This window comes from Drosophila bipectinata, chromosome XL, assembly GCF_030179905.1.
Source record: "Drosophila bipectinata strain 14024-0381.07 chromosome XL, DbipHiC1v2, whole genome shotgun sequence".
Taxonomy (NCBI): Eukaryota; Metazoa; Arthropoda; class Insecta; order Diptera; family Drosophilidae; genus Drosophila; species Drosophila bipectinata.
This window is the reverse complement of record NC_091734.1, coordinates 15,389,046-15,409,462: the sequence shown is the minus strand read 5'-3', so window position 1 is coordinate 15,409,462 and position 20,417 is coordinate 15,389,046. Positions and strand designations below refer to the sequence as shown.

The 20,417-nt window shown below is 38.8% G+C and overlaps 2 long non-coding RNA genes across 2 annotated transcripts; both read right to left on the bottom strand.

Annotated features, from left to right (window-relative positions):
* Positions 1 to 817: 817 nt before the first annotated feature.
* Positions 818 to 6,241, bottom strand: LOC138926310 (uncharacterized). Its single transcript, XR_011442781.1, has 5 exons — positions 6,227 to 6,241; positions 4,006 to 4,158; positions 3,291 to 3,933; positions 910 to 2,771; positions 818 to 832 (listed from the first exon to the last, which is right to left on the bottom strand). It is a non-coding gene; the product is annotated as an uncharacterized lncRNA (long non-coding RNA).
* Positions 6,242 to 14,478: 8,237 nt separating this feature from the next.
* Positions 14,479 to 16,810, bottom strand: LOC138926314 (uncharacterized). Its single transcript, XR_011442782.1, has 3 exons — positions 16,659 to 16,810; positions 16,006 to 16,586; positions 14,479 to 15,156 (listed from the first exon to the last, which is right to left on the bottom strand). It is a non-coding gene; the product is annotated as an uncharacterized lncRNA (long non-coding RNA).
* Positions 16,811 to 20,417: the final 3,607 nt, after the last annotated feature.

The following is a 20,417-nucleotide window of genomic DNA, read 5'->3' as shown; positions in this document are numbered from 1 at the left end:
ATTCGGGAGATCATGCCATAAAATAAAATAATACATAAAATAGGTTTACTCACGATTTGCCTCTTTAGCATCCCTCGTCGAAAGCGCTTTCGTCGGTGATGAAAGGGGAAGTGGGGGACACTTCACAAATAAGAATTTTCTTTATAAACCTACTTATTTTACATAAAATTTAATAAGGCATGTTTTAAATGTTTACCTAATGTTTAAAAATTATTTAGCAAAAGTTTAACATCAACCAAAATTTTTCCTTTTTGTTTTTCCCACAAAACTTAAAAGTATTATTGTTATTATTAATTTTTTTCTTTTTGTTTTAAATAAATTTATCCTTTGCTAGTTTAAAAATTTTCGCCGTGGTGTCGGGGACCAAAACAATAAGGGCACATTTCTCTTATCTTTTTGCTGGTGGGGCTAAGCATATACCTCACTCTATTGGACTGGGGAAGAACTTGGTCGTCTTGGAACTTGGTAAATACTTATGACTTCTGACGCACCATGGTTAGTAGAATTTTCCACCAACCATCACTGAACAACACAAAAAAAATATATGGACCGATTCTCCTTGTCTTCGATGGCCTTGTCGCCGGTGCAACCGCCGGTTTACTCCCGCTCGGAGCCCCTCGTCGCGATGAACTAAACACCAATCTTCCCTCTTGTCCGTTCGCTCGTTTGTCTCACAGCGAACTCGCGGGCGGTACCCGATCGGAAGTGCTGGTCGCTGCTATATGCCCGGAGATGCTGATCTGCGCCGTCGGTCCCACCGGAACGCCCGGAGTCCTCCTTTTTCTTTTCGGCCTCCAATGTGTCTGCTGGTGTTTCCGCTCTGGCCGGCCACCTAGTAACAGACCCAACATAAACGCACCATAAAAAACTGCCCTCTAATTATTTGCTTTTTTTCATTTCCACACTCACTCAGGTTTTACGAAGCTGACACTAGGACTCGAATCTCGAATCCAACAAACAAAAGACTTGCAAAGATTGGGTTTTCTTTTTTTTTTTTTTATCTTCCATTAGTTGATATAACCGTCTGCTCTTATGTAAGGCTGGTTAGGGAATGCTCTCCCCAAATCTCTCTAGCCAGACCGACGCGGGATTTAAGGCGGGCAGCCTCCTGGAGTCCACAAATGGCGAACTCCTGGATTTAATTATTCCAGGCGCCTCCTCATTCTATATAACCCATTATCTCCCACAGATGGCGCACCTTCCTGCCTAATGCGGCGCATAGGTGTCGCTTTCTGCTATGGCAAGTGGTACACTGTTTTTAACTCACGTCGAAAAAGGGCATTCTTTCTCCTGAAATCTATTTTGTTCTCTTTGGTCATATTTCTTTTAAGTAACTTCCATGCTTGTTTTTTTGATTTGCAGAAGGTTTGAAGAGTTTTGTTCCACCAGGGCGTCCTTTAGGTAACTGTTGGGAAGGCCATTGGAATGCGCAGATGTGCACTGCTAAGTATTATTTTATTTGGGCTTATTGGGGTTTTTATTAACAGGTTGGTTACGATCGGTAGGTGATCGCTTTAGGTTTATTTTTAGGTGGACTGAGTACGAAATTAAGACTACTAACATTTAAGATAGCTTTAGGTTGGAGGTATGTTGATATTATGTTAATTTTTTTCCTAGAGCATATTTCAATAATAGAGCGTCAAAGTCGAATCCTAAGATGATTTCTTTAATGTTTAAACTCTATTGTTTTGTGTATTAGAATTGCCACACCAGAATTGCCATTAGAATTGCCACATTGCATAACTTTTAGGGACAGCATAAATATTGCTTTGCATTAGGTGTGTCTCTTGTAAGGTTATTATTGGGGGGCTGTCTTTATTTATCAGAGTCTGAAGTTCCTTAAAATTTCCAAAAATCTTCAACAAAATATGTCCTTGACGCTTGTATGAGCACTCCCGGTCATTTCATAGCTTCCAAGGAATGGGACGAAATGATTCAGTGGTTTCCAGGTGGACTAGGATTTATGGTAACCTAAAAACATAATCATTTGTGTATGGAGTGAATAGCTTCCTCGCGTACACCATTTCACGACAAAACAAATTAGCCTGTGGATGGTACCCTAGATTACAGCACTAAAAAGCTCCGACTTGAGATAGTATGCGACTGTATTTACAGATTCTTTATTATATTATTTTAAACATGCAATTATCAAGTATATATTATGTGATTGCTTTATTAAAATTTATGTTTCCAGTCAAAAGTTTTATGTACTGTGATAAATGCTTGACATTCAACATAGAATGTATCGTTATTTTGCCCAAGCTAGTTTCAATTTGACAATCTTCTTGTTTCTTGGAATCTTCATTATCATCTCCACATTCCATGAACTGGTCAAAATCTCTTTCAGACTTCTCTAATATATATAAATAATTTTTAAATTGTTCAAACGATATGTATTGCATGTTGGGGCATTGTTGTCTCATTGTTAGGTGATGTTCACATCGAGTATCGAACATCCAACGACGTGGAGCTAGCGACTTGATTTGAGTGTATTCTAAATTTTCTTTAATGTAAGTTGGTTCGTTGTTTGTGGTTATTACTAAGGTGCTACAAAATAATGCATCCTGAATAAGCTGTGTTAGTTTTGGTAGATTAGTAAATTCATTAAAAATTTTGCTAAAGGTGCCTGTATTGTGGCATTCCAATTTTTTAAACTTGTCCAACATTGTTGGAGACATAAAAGCAAATCGAATATTTTGTAGGATTTTAGCTGTGCTGGATCTGCGACATGGCCACAAATGATTAAGCCACATAAAAGAACTGTATAATAACTGAAACGACACAAAATAAAAGGTTTTTTTTTTCTTTCAAAGAAAAACAAGAAAGGAAAGCTAACTTCGTGTGTATCCGAAGTTGATATACCCTTGCAGTAAAGATCGGATATATATAGCAAAAATCGGATAAAGTTGGCCGATACTCATATGAATACGAAGATTTAGTTGGCCGATCCATATCCCGGTAATTTGTTAGATCAGTTGACTTGAAGTACAACCCATAGAAAAGATAATCTAACTTTAGAAATACCAAAGTTTTGGCATTTCCGATCAATGAGTTATAGACAAATGGACAGACAGACAGAGAGACGGACACGATCAACTCAGGAGTTGGTCCTGATCAAGAATATGGGGTCGGAGAAGTCTCATTTACTGCGTTGAACTTTTGACCAGAATTAGAATACCCTCTGCAAGGATATAAAGTAATATAAACTATATATATAAATAAATAAAAAGAGTTTTAAAAATAAAATGGTATACTTTTTTGTTACTTCCTTTTCCTTCTAATTAACTCACCTCCATTTCTGAGTTTACTGCCAAAGAGCTGGATGCTAGCAAATGGCACACCTGATTTTCATTGAGGCAAAGAAACTCACGACTGGATAGTATTATCAAAGTTGCTTTGGATATGCGGCTAGCCATCAATTCGTTAATTTCATCCAGTTCATAGGCGTGGCGCTCTTCAAACATTATATTAAATGCTGAAAAATTAGTATAGATATGACTATTTAGAACGTTCCAGGCATGCTCAAGAAGCTCAGTTATTTCCAAATATGATGCAGCTCTGAGAACTTCGGGCATATTAAGCATGGGTATTTTTCCCATTTCCGAAATCATCCATTGATAAACATTACTAAAGCCATTTGGAGACAATTGACGTGTGGAAATATTCAACATATTTTTTTCCAAATTTTTAAACATTTGTTTTGAGTAAAGTTTTAAAATGATTGCGTGGCACATGAAATAATGATCCCTTATATTTATTATAGTGTCAGTGTGTTTATTGTCTTGAATGTTTTTTACCACAACAGTGGCTGGTGAAACTTTGTGCGTCAGTAAAATTATGTTGTCTTCTTTGTTTCGTTTTACATTGATATCACCTAAACTTTTTTGCACCTTGGAAAGCAACCTACATTCGTTTTCAAATTTTGAATAAGTCCTTTAGAGAAAAAAATAATAATAAGAATTTAATATCACATTAAATGAGTAGTTCGATTACTTCATAACTTACATGCGAAAGTGTCCTGGCCGTGGCTCATTGGAGAGTGTAGTTAAATATGGACGACTTTTGTGCATTTTGCTGATATTTCATATATGTATGTCTAACTTTGTTACGATGATTGTTTGAATCAGAAATTGTTTGAATTGGTTACTTTGTTATTACCTAAAATATTTTTACATACACTAAACTAAAACAAGAAAGGAAAGCTTCTGGCGGAGCCGAAGTTTATATACCCTTGCAGTTAAAACCGGATATATATCGCAAACATCGGATAAAGTTGGCCGAACCTTATGATTACATCACAATAAAACCAATTAATTACGATGAAAAATCTAAAAAAAAGTCCCAAGCTTCTATCTTCAAAAACACGAAAGTTGGGTCATTTCCGATCGTTCAGTTATATGGCAGCTATAAGATATAGTCGGCCGATCCGGGCCGATCCGACTTATATACTGCGTGCAAAGAAAAGAATGGTGTGTGCAAAGTTTCAAGCCGATAGCTTTAAAACTGAGAGACTAGTTCGCGTAGAAACAGACAGACGGACATGCTCATATCAACTCAGGAGGTGATCCTGATCAAGAATATATATACTTTATAGGGTCGGAGATGTCTCCTTCACTGCGTTGCACACTTTTGGACAAAATTATAATACCCTCTGCAAGGGTATAATAAATATAAACATCTTATAAATACCTTGAGGATTTCCAAGTGTTTTGAATGGCAAGAAACGAATCAATCCTGAATGACAAACAAAGTTCGGCTATATTTATTTTCACCACTTATTATTCTTCAAGATTAAGAACAATACATTATAAGCTGTATTTGTAGACAGAACTTTTAGGCGCGAGTTACCAAATGGAGGGAGTGGAGTGGTTTTGAAGGTGTTTTAGTGGTGTAAGTATTTTACGATTTGAATTATATTGAGACCAATGCCTTTGGATTCTAATGATGATCTGAGTATATTCTCCCGAAAGGTTTTACAAAGAAGTTTAAAGTAAGACAAAGAATGAATGTGTATAGGCTGCAAAAGTGCCTAGCTCAGCAATGGGCCGGATACTTGTGCTTGCGATGATCCTCCTAGTCAGCATACGACCGGGCGCTGACCGTATTGGGTGTCATCGAGGTGTAGACACGATGTGCAGTGGCAATAGGTGACCGTGACTTCACTGGCTAGTGACGTCGTCGGTAACTCCTCCCCTCCTAGAGTGAAGTGACGGCCAGAGTGAAGGCATGGTCGACACGAGTTGCAGTGTTGTTTCAGGGGTAAAAAGTGTTGTTGGTTGTTTTTTCTCCTGATCAGGATTGAGATTATTGCCATTGTGGCTATTCCTTACCAATAGTATGTAAAGGCGGTCTTCGATCGCTGTCTCGCTAATCTCGTTCATTATCGTAAAATTTTTATACCCTTGCAGAGGGTATTATAATTTTGGTCAAAAGTGTGCAACGCAGTGAAGGAGACATCTCCGACCCTATAAAGTATATATATTCTTGATCAGGATCACCTCCTGAGTTGATATGAGCATGTCCGTCTGTCCGTCTGTCCGTCTGTCCGTCTGTCTGTCCGTCTGTCTGTTTCTACGCGAACTAGTCTCTCAGTTTTAAAGCTATCGTCTTGAAACTTTGCACACACCATTCTTTTCTTTGCACGCAGTATATAAGTCGGAACGGCCCGGATCGGTCGACTATATCCTATAGCTGCCATATAACTGATTGATCGGAAATGGTATAACTTTGGTGTTTTTAAAGTTAGAGAGTTCAAATTTTAGGTGAGAGCTTTTTTTGGCAACCTTATACGACATGCCAAATTTCATAAGGATCGGCCGACTATATCCTATAGCTGCCATATAACTGAACGATCGGAAATGACCCAACTTTCGTGTTTTTGATGATAGAAAGCTGGCACTTGGTACACATTCTATTTTTGGTCAGTTTATCCGATCTACCAAATTTCATAACGATCGGTTGACTATATCTTGTAGCTGACATATAACTGTACGATCGGAAATGGTTTTTGGTAGAAATACCAACTTTGGTATTTTTGAAGATAGAAGCTTGAGACTTTTTTTAGATTTTGTATTGTAATAAATTGGATTATATATTCATATTCCCATAAGGATCGGCCAACTATATCCGATGTTTGCGATATATATCCGGTTTTAGCTGCAAGGGTATATCAACTTCGGCTCCGCCCGAAGTTAGCTTTGCTTTCTTGTTTTTATTCTAAAGTTACGTTCAAGAGTTCGTTGAATTCACCAATATTGCCTCTGTACATAATAACGTTGATAGTAGTGGGACAGTCTTTTATTTCTAATAGGCCTGTACCGGTGAAGTTGAATTTTTCAGCACACGAAGAAATTATTAGGATGTTGATTAGGACGATGCTTACGCCCTCTGATTGCCAGATCCGTTACTCCTGGTCGGTTTCCTTTGCCCCGAATGTCGCTGGTGTTCCTGATAAGATTTCCGCCAAAGTCTTATCAGGACTTTGATTTATTTTGAGACTTGGGATCCGAAGTATCTTCCCCGTGGCATAGGTACACTATCGCAATTTGTTGAACCTTTTCTTTTACGTAATCTAATTTTGTTTATAGGTGGTATATGTTAGTATTAATTGTGGGTTTTTGGATTAAGAAAATTATTTTGGCTCGTTGGCTATTGTTTCAGTGTTAAATATTTTATATAATTTGATATCGTTTTCTAACTCAAAGTTCTGTTTCTTTATAAAAATTCGAGTATATTCTATTTCTTTCGTATTAAAAATGAATTTTAGTTTGATGAGGAGATTGCTCTCCGCTATGTTTTTAATATTATTGGTTAGTACACTCTTATTAAAGTTAATACGATTAAAAAATTAAAGAAGATGAATCTGTTTTTGGGTTTATACAGGGTGACAATAAATAACCCGGACAATTTTTGAAGCAATCTATTATAAATGTATTATGATGCTGACCTTAAAAAAATGCATTTATCGATAGCTTGTACTTTTCTAATACAAATATATATACATTTTGGTCTGCTAAAGCTCCAGGTACCTATGCAATAATCGAGCGCCGTCAATTTGAGCAGTCTTTAATGGTTTGGGGAGGAATATGCGCCACTGGCAAAACACCCCTTGTTTTCATCGATCAAGGGGTCAAAATCAATAAGGAAGTGTACCGCCGGGACGTTTTGGAAACTGTTGTGCTTCCTTGGGGCCAGCAGCACTTCGGTGATACGGAGTGGACGTTTCAACAGGATTCAGCGTCAGCCCATAGAGCCAAATTGACTCAGGACTGGTGCAAAGCCAATTTCCCGGACTTTATCACATGCAGTGAATGGTCACCTTACTCGCCAGATCTTAATCCGATGGACTATAGTGTGTGGTCTATTTTGGAGTCCAGGGCATGTGCTTAATGCCACATAAGTTTGGAGGCGCTGAAGCAATCATTGCTCCGAGAATGGGATCGATTATCGGAAGAACCTCCTGCGGCCCATTGCGCTAAATTTCCAGAAACGTTTAGGGCTCTGCATCGCAGCCCAAGGAAGCCACTACGAAACCAGCTGAATATAAGTTAACACAATACCTATTTAATAGTTGTGTATCTGCATTTTTTCTCAAATACAGTTCCTTAAAAAGTTATGATCAAAAATGTTTGTCCGGGTTATTTATTGTCACCCTGTAGAAATGAGTTTATAGAAAATGTCCCAGTTGCGGTTAATGTAAGTAACCTTTCTTGATACCTCGATAAGGTTCTATTGGGTATCCCTTGTAAAAATGTTCTCTACCGATTCAAACGACTTCGGAGGTAACTGAAAACCGCATCACAAAAGCAACAGACCCAAATCATAACTGTCTATTCCATTATAATAAGTTCTCTCTTCAATATTAAATTGAAAATAAACTTCATACGCGTTTGCGCCATAAGAGAATATCAAAACTATAAATCAAAAATCGTTGCTTTGATAAACACTGGTGCTAGCTTACTGCTGAACTTCTTTGCCACATTATTTACTTACGTTTTATTTACGTAAATTGTAAATTTTGGCGTTTGCTTCATGACACTGATTGATTCTTTCTTTCGCTTTCTTTCGAGCCAACAATAAAAAGTCCGGTGTTTTCAACGCTACATCGTCCGTTAAAGCATTTAATATCTTGAGTAATTCGTAATCTCGGAAACACGACGAAAATCCCGTACTCCGATGCACACTCGACTTTAAAAATGCACTTATCTGGTCGATGTTTGAATCCCAGTTTGTATGATCGCTATCAATGTACGCCCTAATTGCTGCTAGTATAGATCGGTTTACACGTTCGCTCGCCTTAGCTTGCGGTGGATAGGTAGCCGTGAATATGTGCTTGACTCCAAACCGAGTTAAAAATGCTTTAAATTGACCTGACTTGAATTGGGATCCGTTATCTGTTAAAATTGACTCCGGAACACCAAATGTATAAAACACTTGTCTATCTAGGTAGTCACAGATCCTATCGGCGGTAAACTTACGCAAAGGGTGTAGGAAATGAAATTTCCTCCCTTCTTAGACCTAGGGTAGACCTAGGGTCTTTCCGATACTGTGGGTTTCCCTAACGGTGGTCTCAGTATGGTGTTCGCACTCTTGCTCGTTTTACAAACGGGACACTCAGAGACGTAGCTACGAATTTGAGTTACCATCCCTGGCCAGTATAAATATCGCTTTAGCTTCTCGATCATCTTGGCCATGCCAATGTGAGCAGAATCGGGAGGATTGTGACCTCGCGATATCACATCGTCAACTAAGTTGACTGGAACGTACAGTTTCCACGCTTATTGTTCGTGCACTTCATCTCCGCTTGATGCTTCTGTAAACAAACTAGTCGACAATTTTAAAATCCGGTAACCTGTCTTGATTGGCTCTGATCTGTTCTCGTAACTGTTGTATTGCGCTGAATTGAACTCTTCGGAATCTAAGTCAATAATAGGATAGTGGACCATCCATTAGCTCATCTATTGTTCCTTCTTCGCGACGCGACAATGCATCTGCTACGATGTTCTGTGAGCCCTTGCGGTGTTCTATTTTCAATTTGAGTCCGCGTAACTTCAAAGCCCACCTTTCCAAACGATCTCTTAAGTCTTTCTGCTTCAAAAGCCATCGCAGTGCGCCATGATCAGTGACGACTTGGAAATCCAACATAGGATATATAAAAATTCAATATAGGCTCTAAACTTCTCTATTTCTTTTATAACTGCTAAACATTCCAACATTCCGTAACGGAATAGTTGTGTTGGGCCTTCGACAATTTTTCTGACATGTATGCTATAGGCAATTACGCCGTCTTCATTCCTTTGCGCCAACACACATCCTAGCCCGTACACTTAAAAAAACGAACTGTTTCTGGAAGTCAGGCATCCGCAGAATTGGTGACGACGTCAACATCTGCTTTATTTACTTATTCCACTCGAGTTTCTTGTTCTTTTTCTGTCTGTCAGAAGGTCTGTCAGTGGGGTCGCGATTGTAGCGTAGTTGTCCCCAAACCGCCTGTACCACCCTGACAATCCGAGAAATCATCTCAGCTGTTTCGCCGAGTTGGGAACTGGAAAACTGACCTTTTCTGGGTCGACTTTCAATTGGCCGTGCCCAATGACATATCCTAAATATCTAATCTCAGTCATGCAAAACTTCGACTTGGCTATATTAATTGTCAGGTTTGGCTTTCGCAAATGGCTTGCGATTTCTTCGAGTAGTTTCAGATGTGACTCGAAATCTTCTGACAAAACTAGAAAATCGTCTAAGTATACGAATACTCTCGTGCGCACGGTTGGTGGTATAACTATGTCCATTAACCTGCACAGAGTTTGAGCCGCAAAGACCAAAAGGCATTACTTTGTACTGATACAATGGTCTGTTGGGAATAGTGAAGACTGTGAACTGTGACTTCTCTTCCATTGGTATTTGCCAGAACGCGTGTTTCATATCTAGTCCCGTAATGTACCTAGCTGGTGGCAATCGACTAAGTATGCTATCCACATGAGGTAGTGGATACGCATCCTTGATCGTGAGTTTGTTTACTTCCCTGGAATCTAAATCGAACCTTGGGTCCCTTTCTAACAAGAACGCAATTGCTACTCCATCAACTCTTGGAATCCTCTATTATTCCTAATGCCAACATGTTCTCTACTTCTTTAAACATCATTTCATCTTTTGCTGGTGAGATCGGCCAATGTCGCTGCTTGACAGGCTTTGCATCACCAACATCAATGCTAAGTTCCAACACCGGTGTTCTCCCTAAACCGTTTTTTTTCATAGGAGGGCAACTGTGTTATGACTAAATCTAGCATCTGCTCTTGTTTAGTCGAAAGCGCGTGAGTTTAGGGAACTTCACGTTTTGACTCCTCTCTGTCTTCCTCAATTTCCGATACTAATTGCTCTAGTCCCACAATTTGATCTAGTAATCCGAATTGTCGCCAGAAATCTGTGCCTAACTAGACGTCTTTCTTAAGATCTAGGATTACAAAATCGACTCGATCGACTTTCTAAGATTCCGATAGATCTCCGTTCTAATTTTTGCCGTGACGTTGCATAATGCTTCGTTAGCATAATGCGTCGTCTTTGCCAATTCAATAGCTGCTTTGCCCCCTATGCAACTTGTGGACGCGCCTGAGTCCAGTAACGCTAGGTATCGGTTCTTCTCTATTTTAATCCCTGTATAAAGCGTGTTATCTGAGTTCAAAATTATCGCCGAGACTAACTACTGCCGACACGTCTGAACTTCCCTCCAAAATCTCTGTATTTTTCTTTTCGACCGTCCAGTCTCTCTCTCACAAGAGTTGACGTTCCCTAGGATCCGTTCTCTTGCTTCCCCATAATTTGCCTCGCGAATATGATAGGGCTTGAACTGAATGGATCTATCCTGTAATGTTTCGTAAAGTTTGTGCTCCTTCTTGAGCGGAGACAGACTTATCGTAAGTTCTGTCTGAGTACTATTATCGTTTTCTATTGTCTTGGATGCGACGCCTTCACGTTGCTCGTTGCATCCCCTCTCTGGTTTTCCGACGGGTTGCATTTTGACATCGAGGCCCCTCATCCATAGCAAAAGATACTGCGGGCGTTGAGACAGTCTGTCAGTCGCATCTGTCTGCGTGTATACCAATTTTGTCAAATGCCTTGCAGAAATCGAGGGAAACAATTTATAGGTGGTTTTTTGTATTAAGGGCCTCTCTAATAAGATAGTCAGTAAACAACAGACTATCCACTATCGATTTTCCCTTCCAAAATCCAGTTTGGCTGTTGTGTAAGAGTTTATGTGAGCTCACAAGCCACCATAGCTTTTTGTGAATATTTTGTCTAGTAACCTAGCGAGACAGTAATTGAGGGAGATTGGGCGATATGAAGCTAGATCTGTCCTATCTTTTTCCGGTTTGAGGAGGGGTAAAATTATACTAATTTTATATTGTTGTGGTATATGAATATGTAGTATTTTGTTGTAAAGTTCAATAAGTCTGTATTTTATGGTCGTAGGTAAGGCTTTAACCATTGGATAGTTGATTCTTTCTAAGCCCGGAGTTTTCCCTTTTAAAGAAGCCAGGGCGGAAAAAAATTCAAGGAAGGTTATGTTTTCTTCTATTGGAGCAGCTTTCTTACTTGGAGGAGGTTATAATGAGTTATTTAGAATATTATTTTTACATGTATGAAATTCGTTAGAAAACTTGTCGTCATGAGAGTCGGTCGACCAGATTGGGTAGAACACATTAGCAATATCTTGTTGATCGGTTAGGTTTTCAAGAGGATTGTTTTGAGTTTTGAATGTCAAGAGTTTTGAATGGCTTATTTTGTAACCGTTGTAACGATTGCTACAGTAGTAACCAATTATGGGGAAGGGCTGGTGTTGCGGCTGGGAGCCAGCGCACGCTATGATATCCGGCTTCGGCTCGTCGGCAAGGGGGTGTTATTTGCCAGTTCCCAGCGGTGCCCATCACAAGTATGGATCTTGATTTTAAATTGCGTGCTCGCGACAAGACATGCTCCGGTAATGAGTCCCGAAATCCCCCTATGGCTAGGGAGCTGCTATCCTTCCTCGGCTAACCCGGAGTCACCCAGGTGTTTTAGGGGCGACTCATATTTGCCCACCCTACCTTAGGTCACTCAGCCCCGCTTCATGCGAGTGACCCCTTTGTCTTTTGGCTTCTCCTACATCCTTAAACTGCCGCTGCGGCTAAAATACCGAATTTAGAACATTATAATTATTTATTGGACTAGACTAATAATGAACATCTTACAAACTATCCTCGAACGCATAAATCAAATGACGACGGACATTTAAAAAGACATTTAGGGCAAATTAACATTAACGAATTAAAACAACAAAAAAAATTTTAGGAAAAAAGGGGAAACTAAATTTTGGTCTTCTGATTGAATAAATATATATACGATTTTATATTCGGGAGATCATGCCATAAAATAAAATAATACATAAAATAGGTTTACTCACGATTTGCCTCTTTAGCATCCCTCGTCGAAAGCGCTTTCGTCGGTGATGAAAGGGGAAGTGGGGGACACTTCACAAATAAGAATTTTCTTTATAAACCTACTTATTTTACATAAAATTTAATAAGGCATGTTTTAAATGTTTACCTAATGTTTAAAAATTATTTAGCAAAAGTTTAACATCAACCAAAATTTTTCCTTTTTGTTTTTCCCACAAAACTTAAAAGTATTATTGTTATTATTAATTTTTTTCTTTTTGTTTTAAATAAATTTATCCTTTGCTAGTTTAAAAATTTTCGCCGTGGTGTCGGGGACCAAAACAATAAGGGCACATTTCTCTTATCTTTTTGCTGGTGGGGCTAAGCATATACCTCACTCTATTGGACTGGGGAAGAACTTGGTCGTCAAATACTTATGACTTCTGACGCACCATGGTTAGTAGAATTTTCCACCAACCATCACTGAACAACACAAAAAAAATATATGGACCGATTCTCCTTGTCTTCGATGGCCTTGTCGCCGGTGCAACCGCCGGTTTACTCCCGCTCGGAGCCCCTCGTCGCGATGAACTAAACACCAATCTTCCCTCTTGTCCGTTCGCTCGTTTGTCTCACAGCGAACTCGCGGGCGGTACCCGATCGGAAGTGCTGGTCGCTGCTATATGCCCGGAGATGCTGATCTGCGCCGTCGGTCCCACCGGAACGCCCGGAGTCCTCCTTTTTCTTTTCGGCCTCCAATGTGTCTGCTGGTGTTTCCGCTCTGGCCGGCCACCTAGTAACAGACCCAACATAAACGCACCATAAAAAACTGCCCTCTAATTATTTGCTTTTTTTCATTTCCACACTCACTCAGGTTTTACGAAGCTGACACTAGGACTCGAATCTCGAATCCAACAAACAAAAGACTTGCAAAGATTGGGTTTTCTTTTTTTTTTTTTTATCTTCCATTAGTTGATATAACCGTCTGCTCTTATGTAAGGCTGGTTAGGGAATGCTCTCCCCAAATCTCTCTAGCCAGACCGACGCGGGATTTAAGGCGGGCAGCCTCCTGGAGTCCACAAATGGCGAACTCCTGGATTTAATTATTCCAGGCGCCTCCTCATTCTATATAACCCATTATCTCCCACAGATGGCGCACCTTCCTGCCTAATGCGGCGCATAGGTGTCGCTTTCTGCTATGGCAAGTGGTACACTGTTTTTAACTCACGTCGAAAAAGGGCATTCTTTCTCCTGAAATCTATTTTGTTCTCTTTGGTCATATTTCTTTTAAGTAACTTCCATGCTTGTTTTTTTGATTTGCAGAAGGTTTGAAGAGTTTTGTTCCACCAGGGCGTCCTTTAGGTAACTGTTGGGAAGGCCATTGGAATGCGCAGATGTGCACTGCTAAGTATTATTTTATTTGGGCTTATTGGGGTTTTTATTAACAGGTTGGTTACGATCGGTAGGTGATCGCTTTAGGTTTATTTTTAGGTGGACTGAGTACGAAATTAAGACTACTAACATTTAAGATAGCTTTAGGTTGGAGGTATGTTGATATTATGTTAATTTTTTTCCTAGAGCATATTTCAATAATAGAGCGTCAAAGTCGAATCCTAAGATGATTTCTTTAAACTCTATTGTTTTGTGTATTAGAATTGCCACACCACCGTATGACTGTGAGGTGTCGAGTCAAAGCATTGCATAACTTTTAGGGATAGCATAAATATTGCTTTGCATTAGGTGTGTCTCTTGTAAGGTTATTATTGGGGGGCTGTCTTTATTTATCAGAGTCTGAAGTTCCTTAAAATTTCCAAAAATCTTCAACAAAAAATGTCCTTGACGCTTGTATGAGCACTCCCGGTCATTTCATAGCTTCCAAGGAATGGGACGAAATGATTCAGTGGTTTCCAGGTGGACTAGGATTTATGGTAACCTAAAAACATAATCATTTGTGTATGGAGTGAATAGCTTCCTCGCGTACACCATTTCACGACAAAACAAATTAGCCTGTGGATGGTACCCTAGATTACAGCAGTAAAAAGCCCCGACTTGAGATTGGTATGCGACTGTATTTACAGATTCTTTATTATATTATTTTAAACATGCAATTATCAAGTATATATTATGTGATTGCTTAATTCAAATTTATTTTTCCAGTCAAAAGTTTTATGTACTGTGATAAGTGCTTGACATTCAACATAGAATGTATCGTTATTTTGCCCAAGCTAGTTTCAATTTGACAAACTTCTTGTTTCTTGGAATCATCATTATCATCTCCACATTCCATGAACTGGTCAAAATCTCTTTCAGACTTCTCTAATATATATAAATAATTTTTAAATTGTTCAAACGATATGTATTGCATGTTGGGGCATTGTTGTCTGATTGTTAGGTGATGTTCACATCGAGTATCGAACATCCAACGACGTGGAGCTAGCGACTTGATTTGAGTGTACTCTAAATTTTCTTTAATGTAAGTTGGTTCGTTGTTTGTGGTTATTACTAAGGTGCTACAAAATAATGCATCCTGAATAAGCTGTGTTAGTTTTGGTAGATTAGTAAATTCATTAAAAATTTTGCTAAAGGTGCCTGTATTGTGGCATTCCAATTTTTTAAACTTGTCCAACATTGTTGGAGACATAAAAGCAAATCGAATATTTTGTAGGATTTTAGCTGTGCTGGATCTGGCCATTGCTGGAATTGGCCACAAATGATTAAGCCACATAAAAGCACTGTATAATAACTGAAACGACACAAAATAGAAGGTTTTTTTTTTTTTTTTTTTTTTTTTTTTTTCATAATTTTGGATTTAATTACAACTAGGGATAGTTCAGGGGACATTAAATGGGATAACGAGTTATAATTTTTACAAATAACGCGGAATGGATCGTGTTCCGCGAAATTAGATCTATAAATTGGTAACCAAAGGGGTCGGAATGATCTAGTTACTCTATTAGGCACAGAAAACAATAATTTTTCAAGAAGTACTTGTGAGTCAACCTGTCCAAGAATAAGCACATGAAGCAGCATAACCCCAGCACAAGTACGGCGCTCTTTTAAAGGAGGTAGGTTTAGTAATTTTAACCGGCAGTAATTTACGTCAAAGAAAAACAAGAAAGGAAAGCTAACTTCGTGCGTTTCCGAAGTTGATATACCCTTGCAGTAAAGATCGGATATATATAGCAAAAATCGGATAAAGTTGGCCGATACTCATACGAATACGAAGATTTAGTTGGCCGATCCCTATCCCGGTAATTTGTTAGGCTTGATCAGTTGACTTGAAGTACAACCCATAGAAAAGATAATCTCTCTAACTTTAGAAATACCAAAGTTTTGGCATTTCCGATCAATGAGTTATAGACAAATGGACAGACAGACAGAGAGACGGACACGATCAACTCAGGAGTTGGTCCTGATCAAGAATATGGGGTCGGAGAAGTCTCATATACTGCGTTGGACTTTTGACCAGAATTAGAATCCCCTCTGCAAGGATATAAAGTAATATAAACTATATATATAAATAAATAAAAAGAGTTTTAAAAATAAAATGGTATACTTTTTTGTTACTTCCTTTTCCTTCTAATTAACTCACCTCCATTTCTGAGTTTACTGCCAAAGAGCTGGATGCTAGCAAATGGCACACCTGATTTTCATTAAGGCAAAGAAACTCACGACTGGATAGTATTACCAAAGTTGCTTTGGATATGCGGCTAGCCATCAATTCGTTAATTTCATCCAGTTCATAGGCGTGGCGCTCTTCAAACATTATATTAAATGCTGAAAAATTAGTATAGATATGACTATTTAGAACGTTCCAGGCATGCTCAAGAAGCTCAGTTATTTCCAAATATCCATTGATAAACATTACTAAAGCCATTTGGAGACAATTGACGTGTGGAAATATTCAACATATTTTTTTCCAAATTTTTAAACATTTGTTTTGAGTAAAGTTTTAAAATGATTGCGTGGCACATGAAATAATGATCCCTTATATTTATTATAGTGTCAGTGTGTTTATTGTCTTGAATGTTTTTTACCACAACAGTGGCTGGTGAAACTTTGTGCGTCAGTAAAATTATGTTGTCTTCTTTGTTTCGTTTTACATTGATATCACCTAAACTTTTTTGCACCTTGGAAAGCAACCTACATTCGTTTTCAAATTTTGAATTAGTCCTTTAGAGAAAAAAATAATAATAAGAATTTAATATCACATTAAATGAGTAGTTCGATTACTTCATAACTTACATGCGAAAGTGTCCTGGCCGTGGCTCATTGGAGAGTGTAGTTAAATATGGACGACTTTTGTGCATTTTGCTGATATTTCATATATGTATGTCTAACTTTGTTACGATGATTGTTTGAATCAGAAATTGTTTGAATTGGTTACTTTGTTATTACCTAAAATATTTTTACATACACTAAACTAAAACAAGAAAGGAAAGCTTCTGGCGGAGCCGAAGTTTATATACCCTTGCAGTTAAAACCGGATATATATCGCAAACATCGGATAAAGTTGGCCGAACCTTATGATTACATCACAATAAAACCAATTAATTACGATGAAAAATCTAAAAAAAAGTCCCAAGCTTCTATCTTCAAAAACACGAAAGTTGGGTCATTTCCGATCGTTCAGTTATATGGCAGCTATAAGATATAGTCGGCCGATCCGGGCCGATCCGACTTATATACTGCGTGCAAAGAAAAGAATGGTGTGTGCAAAGTTTCAAGCCGATAGCTTTAAAACTGAGAGACTAGTTCGCGTAGAAACAGACAGACGGACATGCTCATATCAACTCAGGAGGTGATCCTGATCAAGAATATATATACTTTATAGGGTCGGAGATGTCTCCTTCACTGCGTTGCACACTTTTGACCAAAATTATAATACCCTCTGCAAGGGTATAATAAATATAAGCATCTTATAAATACCTTGAGGATTTCCAAGTGTTTTGAATGGCAAGAAACGAATCAATCCTGAATGACAAACAAAGTTCGGCTATATTTATTTTCACCACTTATTATTCTTCAAGATTAAGAACAAAATATTATAAGCTGTATTTGTAGACAGAACTTTTAGGCGCGAGTTACCAAATGGAGGGAGTGGAGTGATTTTGAAGGTGTTTTAGTGGTTTAAGTATTTTACGATTTGAATTATATTGAGACCAATGCCTTTGGATTCTAATGATGATCTGAGTATATTCTCCCGAAAGGTTTTACAAAGAAGTTTAAAGTAAGACAAAGAATGAATGTGTATAGGCTGCAAAAGTGCCTAGCTCAGCAATGGGCCGGATACTTGTGCTTGCGATGATCCTCCTAGTCAGCATACGACCGGGCGCTGACCGTATTGGGTGTCATCGAGGTGTAGACACGATGTGCAGTGGCAATAGGTGACCGTGACTTCACTGGCTAGTGACGTCGTCGGTAACTCCTCCCCTCCTAGAGTGAAGGCATGGTCGACACGAGTTGCAGTGTTGTTTCAGGGGTAAAAAGTGTTGTTGGTTGTCTTTTTCTCCTGATCGGGATTGAGATTATTGCCATTGTGGCTATTCCTTACCAATAGTATGTAAATTGGGTCTTCGATCGCTGTCTCGCTGATCTCGTTCATTATCTTAAAATTTTTTTTATTTTAAAGTTTCGTTCAAGAGTACGTTGAATTCACCAATACTTCCTCTGTACATAATAACGTTGATAGTAGTGGGACAGTCTTTTATTTCTAATAGGCCTGTACCGGTGAAGTTGAATATTTCAGCACACGAAGAAATTATTAGGATGTTGATTAGGACGATGCTTACGCCCTCTGATTGCCAGATCCGTTTCTCCTGGTCGGTTTTCTTTGCCACAAATGTCGCTGGTGTTCCTGATAAGATTTCCGCCAAGCATTTATTTTGAGACTTGGGATCCGAAGTATCTTCCCCGTGGCATAGGTACACTTTCGCAATTTTTTGACTCTTATCTTTTACGTAATCTAATTTTGTTTATAGGTGGCATATATTAGTATTAATTGTGGGTTTTTGGATTAAGAAAATTATTTTGGCTCGTTGGCTATTGTTTCAGTGTTTAAATATTTTATATAATTTGATATCGTTTTCTAACTCAAAGTTCTGTTTCTTTATAAAAATTCGAGTATATTCTATTTCTTTCGTATTAAAAATGAATTTTAGTTTGATGAGGAGATTGCTCTCCGCTATGTTTTTAATATTATTGGTTAGTACACTCTTATTAAAGTTAATACGATTTAAAAATTAAAGAAGATGAATCTCCTTCTGTTCTTGGGAGAGTTTATAGAAAAGGTCCCGGTTGCGGTTAATGTAAGTAACCGAAACAGGGACATTTTCTATAAACTTTCTTATAATCTTCTTATAATCTTCTGATCTTCGTTAATGTGCTTTGTGATATTTTTAAAACGAATAATGCATTCGTTATTTATTTTACCTTTGCAGATTTAATCTGTCAGTTTAAATCTGCAATCTCAGTCAAATCTGTCACAGAAGTGCCCAACTTGTGTATTTTGTGGAATTTATATCTTATTTTGTCTGTGTTCGACGCGTCCATGTTACCCGGAATGATTTTCATCATGAGCCTAAACCGTTTTTAGCTCCCTCTACTTTCTAACTAACTTTGGGAGCTATTGAATCTAAGCGTTCTTTTAGATGATGGGTCTTGGTCTCTATGTTTTTAATTGTCTCCCTAGAGAAGCTTATGTTCTTTATTTGGTTCAAGGGATCGTATTTAAAAATTCTGAACGCGTAGGGTATAAGATTATGAGGTAGAACTTTCAGACTTGGTACTTGGGATCTTAAGCGCAGATCAAGTTGGTGTCAAAATTTTGCCACGCCAACTCCCTCTCCCAAAAATAGAGATCTGGTTGTAGCGCCAGTTCGTTAATGTTTTTAGAAAATTTTTAGATGCCAAACTGCTCGAACGGCTAATCTATGTACACTTAAAAATCAAAAGCAGTCAAATCGGATAATTTTTAGGAGAGGTATAGACATTTTGGTTTGCTGCCCTACTGAATCGGTAGTATGGCCTGTAACGCTTGTATCTTTCAAAAGAAAGGTAGTTGGGAAGGGTGCGCCATCTAGGAGAGAAGTTTCAGACTAGAAAGGGTCACAGGGAAATTAGGAGGAGTGCAACCAGGTAAGATGGCAAAATTTTCCGTTGGGGCATTGTCTCTCCGGGCAAGGGCCATGGAGGGATCAGCGCCAAATTTTGGCGTCGGGGCATTCATTCCCTCAGTGCACCTCCTCTGATTTATTTGATTAAATTTCTACACCTAAGTGCGGTGTAGTGCAAAGAACGACAAACAAGGAGCGTGTGTCCAGGGGCAAAAATATCAAAAAGGGGCCCACCGTTTTTGTGGCCAAGGGTGAATCCGAGGTATCGAGGTGAGGAAGTGTGGCGGGTCAGTTAGGTATTCTAGCTAAATTTTCTCTTGCGTGACTAGGCTCGGCATCAAGGTAGACACTACCGGAGGGAAATTCAGGCAGCCCCAAGGGGTCGGAGCGGATCTAAGGGACTCCGAAAGCCCACGGCGCAGAGCTGCAGGAGCAGCGTTCGCCGGAAGAGTTCCAGTTTTGCACCAAGATATCAAGAGATAGACCAAAACCAAGAAGCTGAGGGAGAAAAAAAAAACAAAGAAAAAGACTCGGTCAACGGGCTTGAGATTTACTCCAAACCATCAAACCTTTGGCTCGAGCGGGCAGTTTGCGGAGGCATCCGGCGACCCCGGCGCGGTATTCCTGAGAACTTTCATCCGGGAAAAACCGGTACGGCCGAATCCACGTGGGAGTTCGGCATGTAGATAGGTGTTAGATTAAGTAGTGTTAGTTCTATTAGTGAGTACGTTTTCTGTTTTGTGGTGGATTATGGCCAAAACAGATTCCGAGCAGAAAAAGGCATATGGCATGAAAAAGGAAAAATTGGCCAAGCGCGATTCGAAGTGATAGTGGGGTTATACCTAACCTTTTCAAAAAAAAGAAGAGAAAAAAAGAAGAAAAGAGAAAA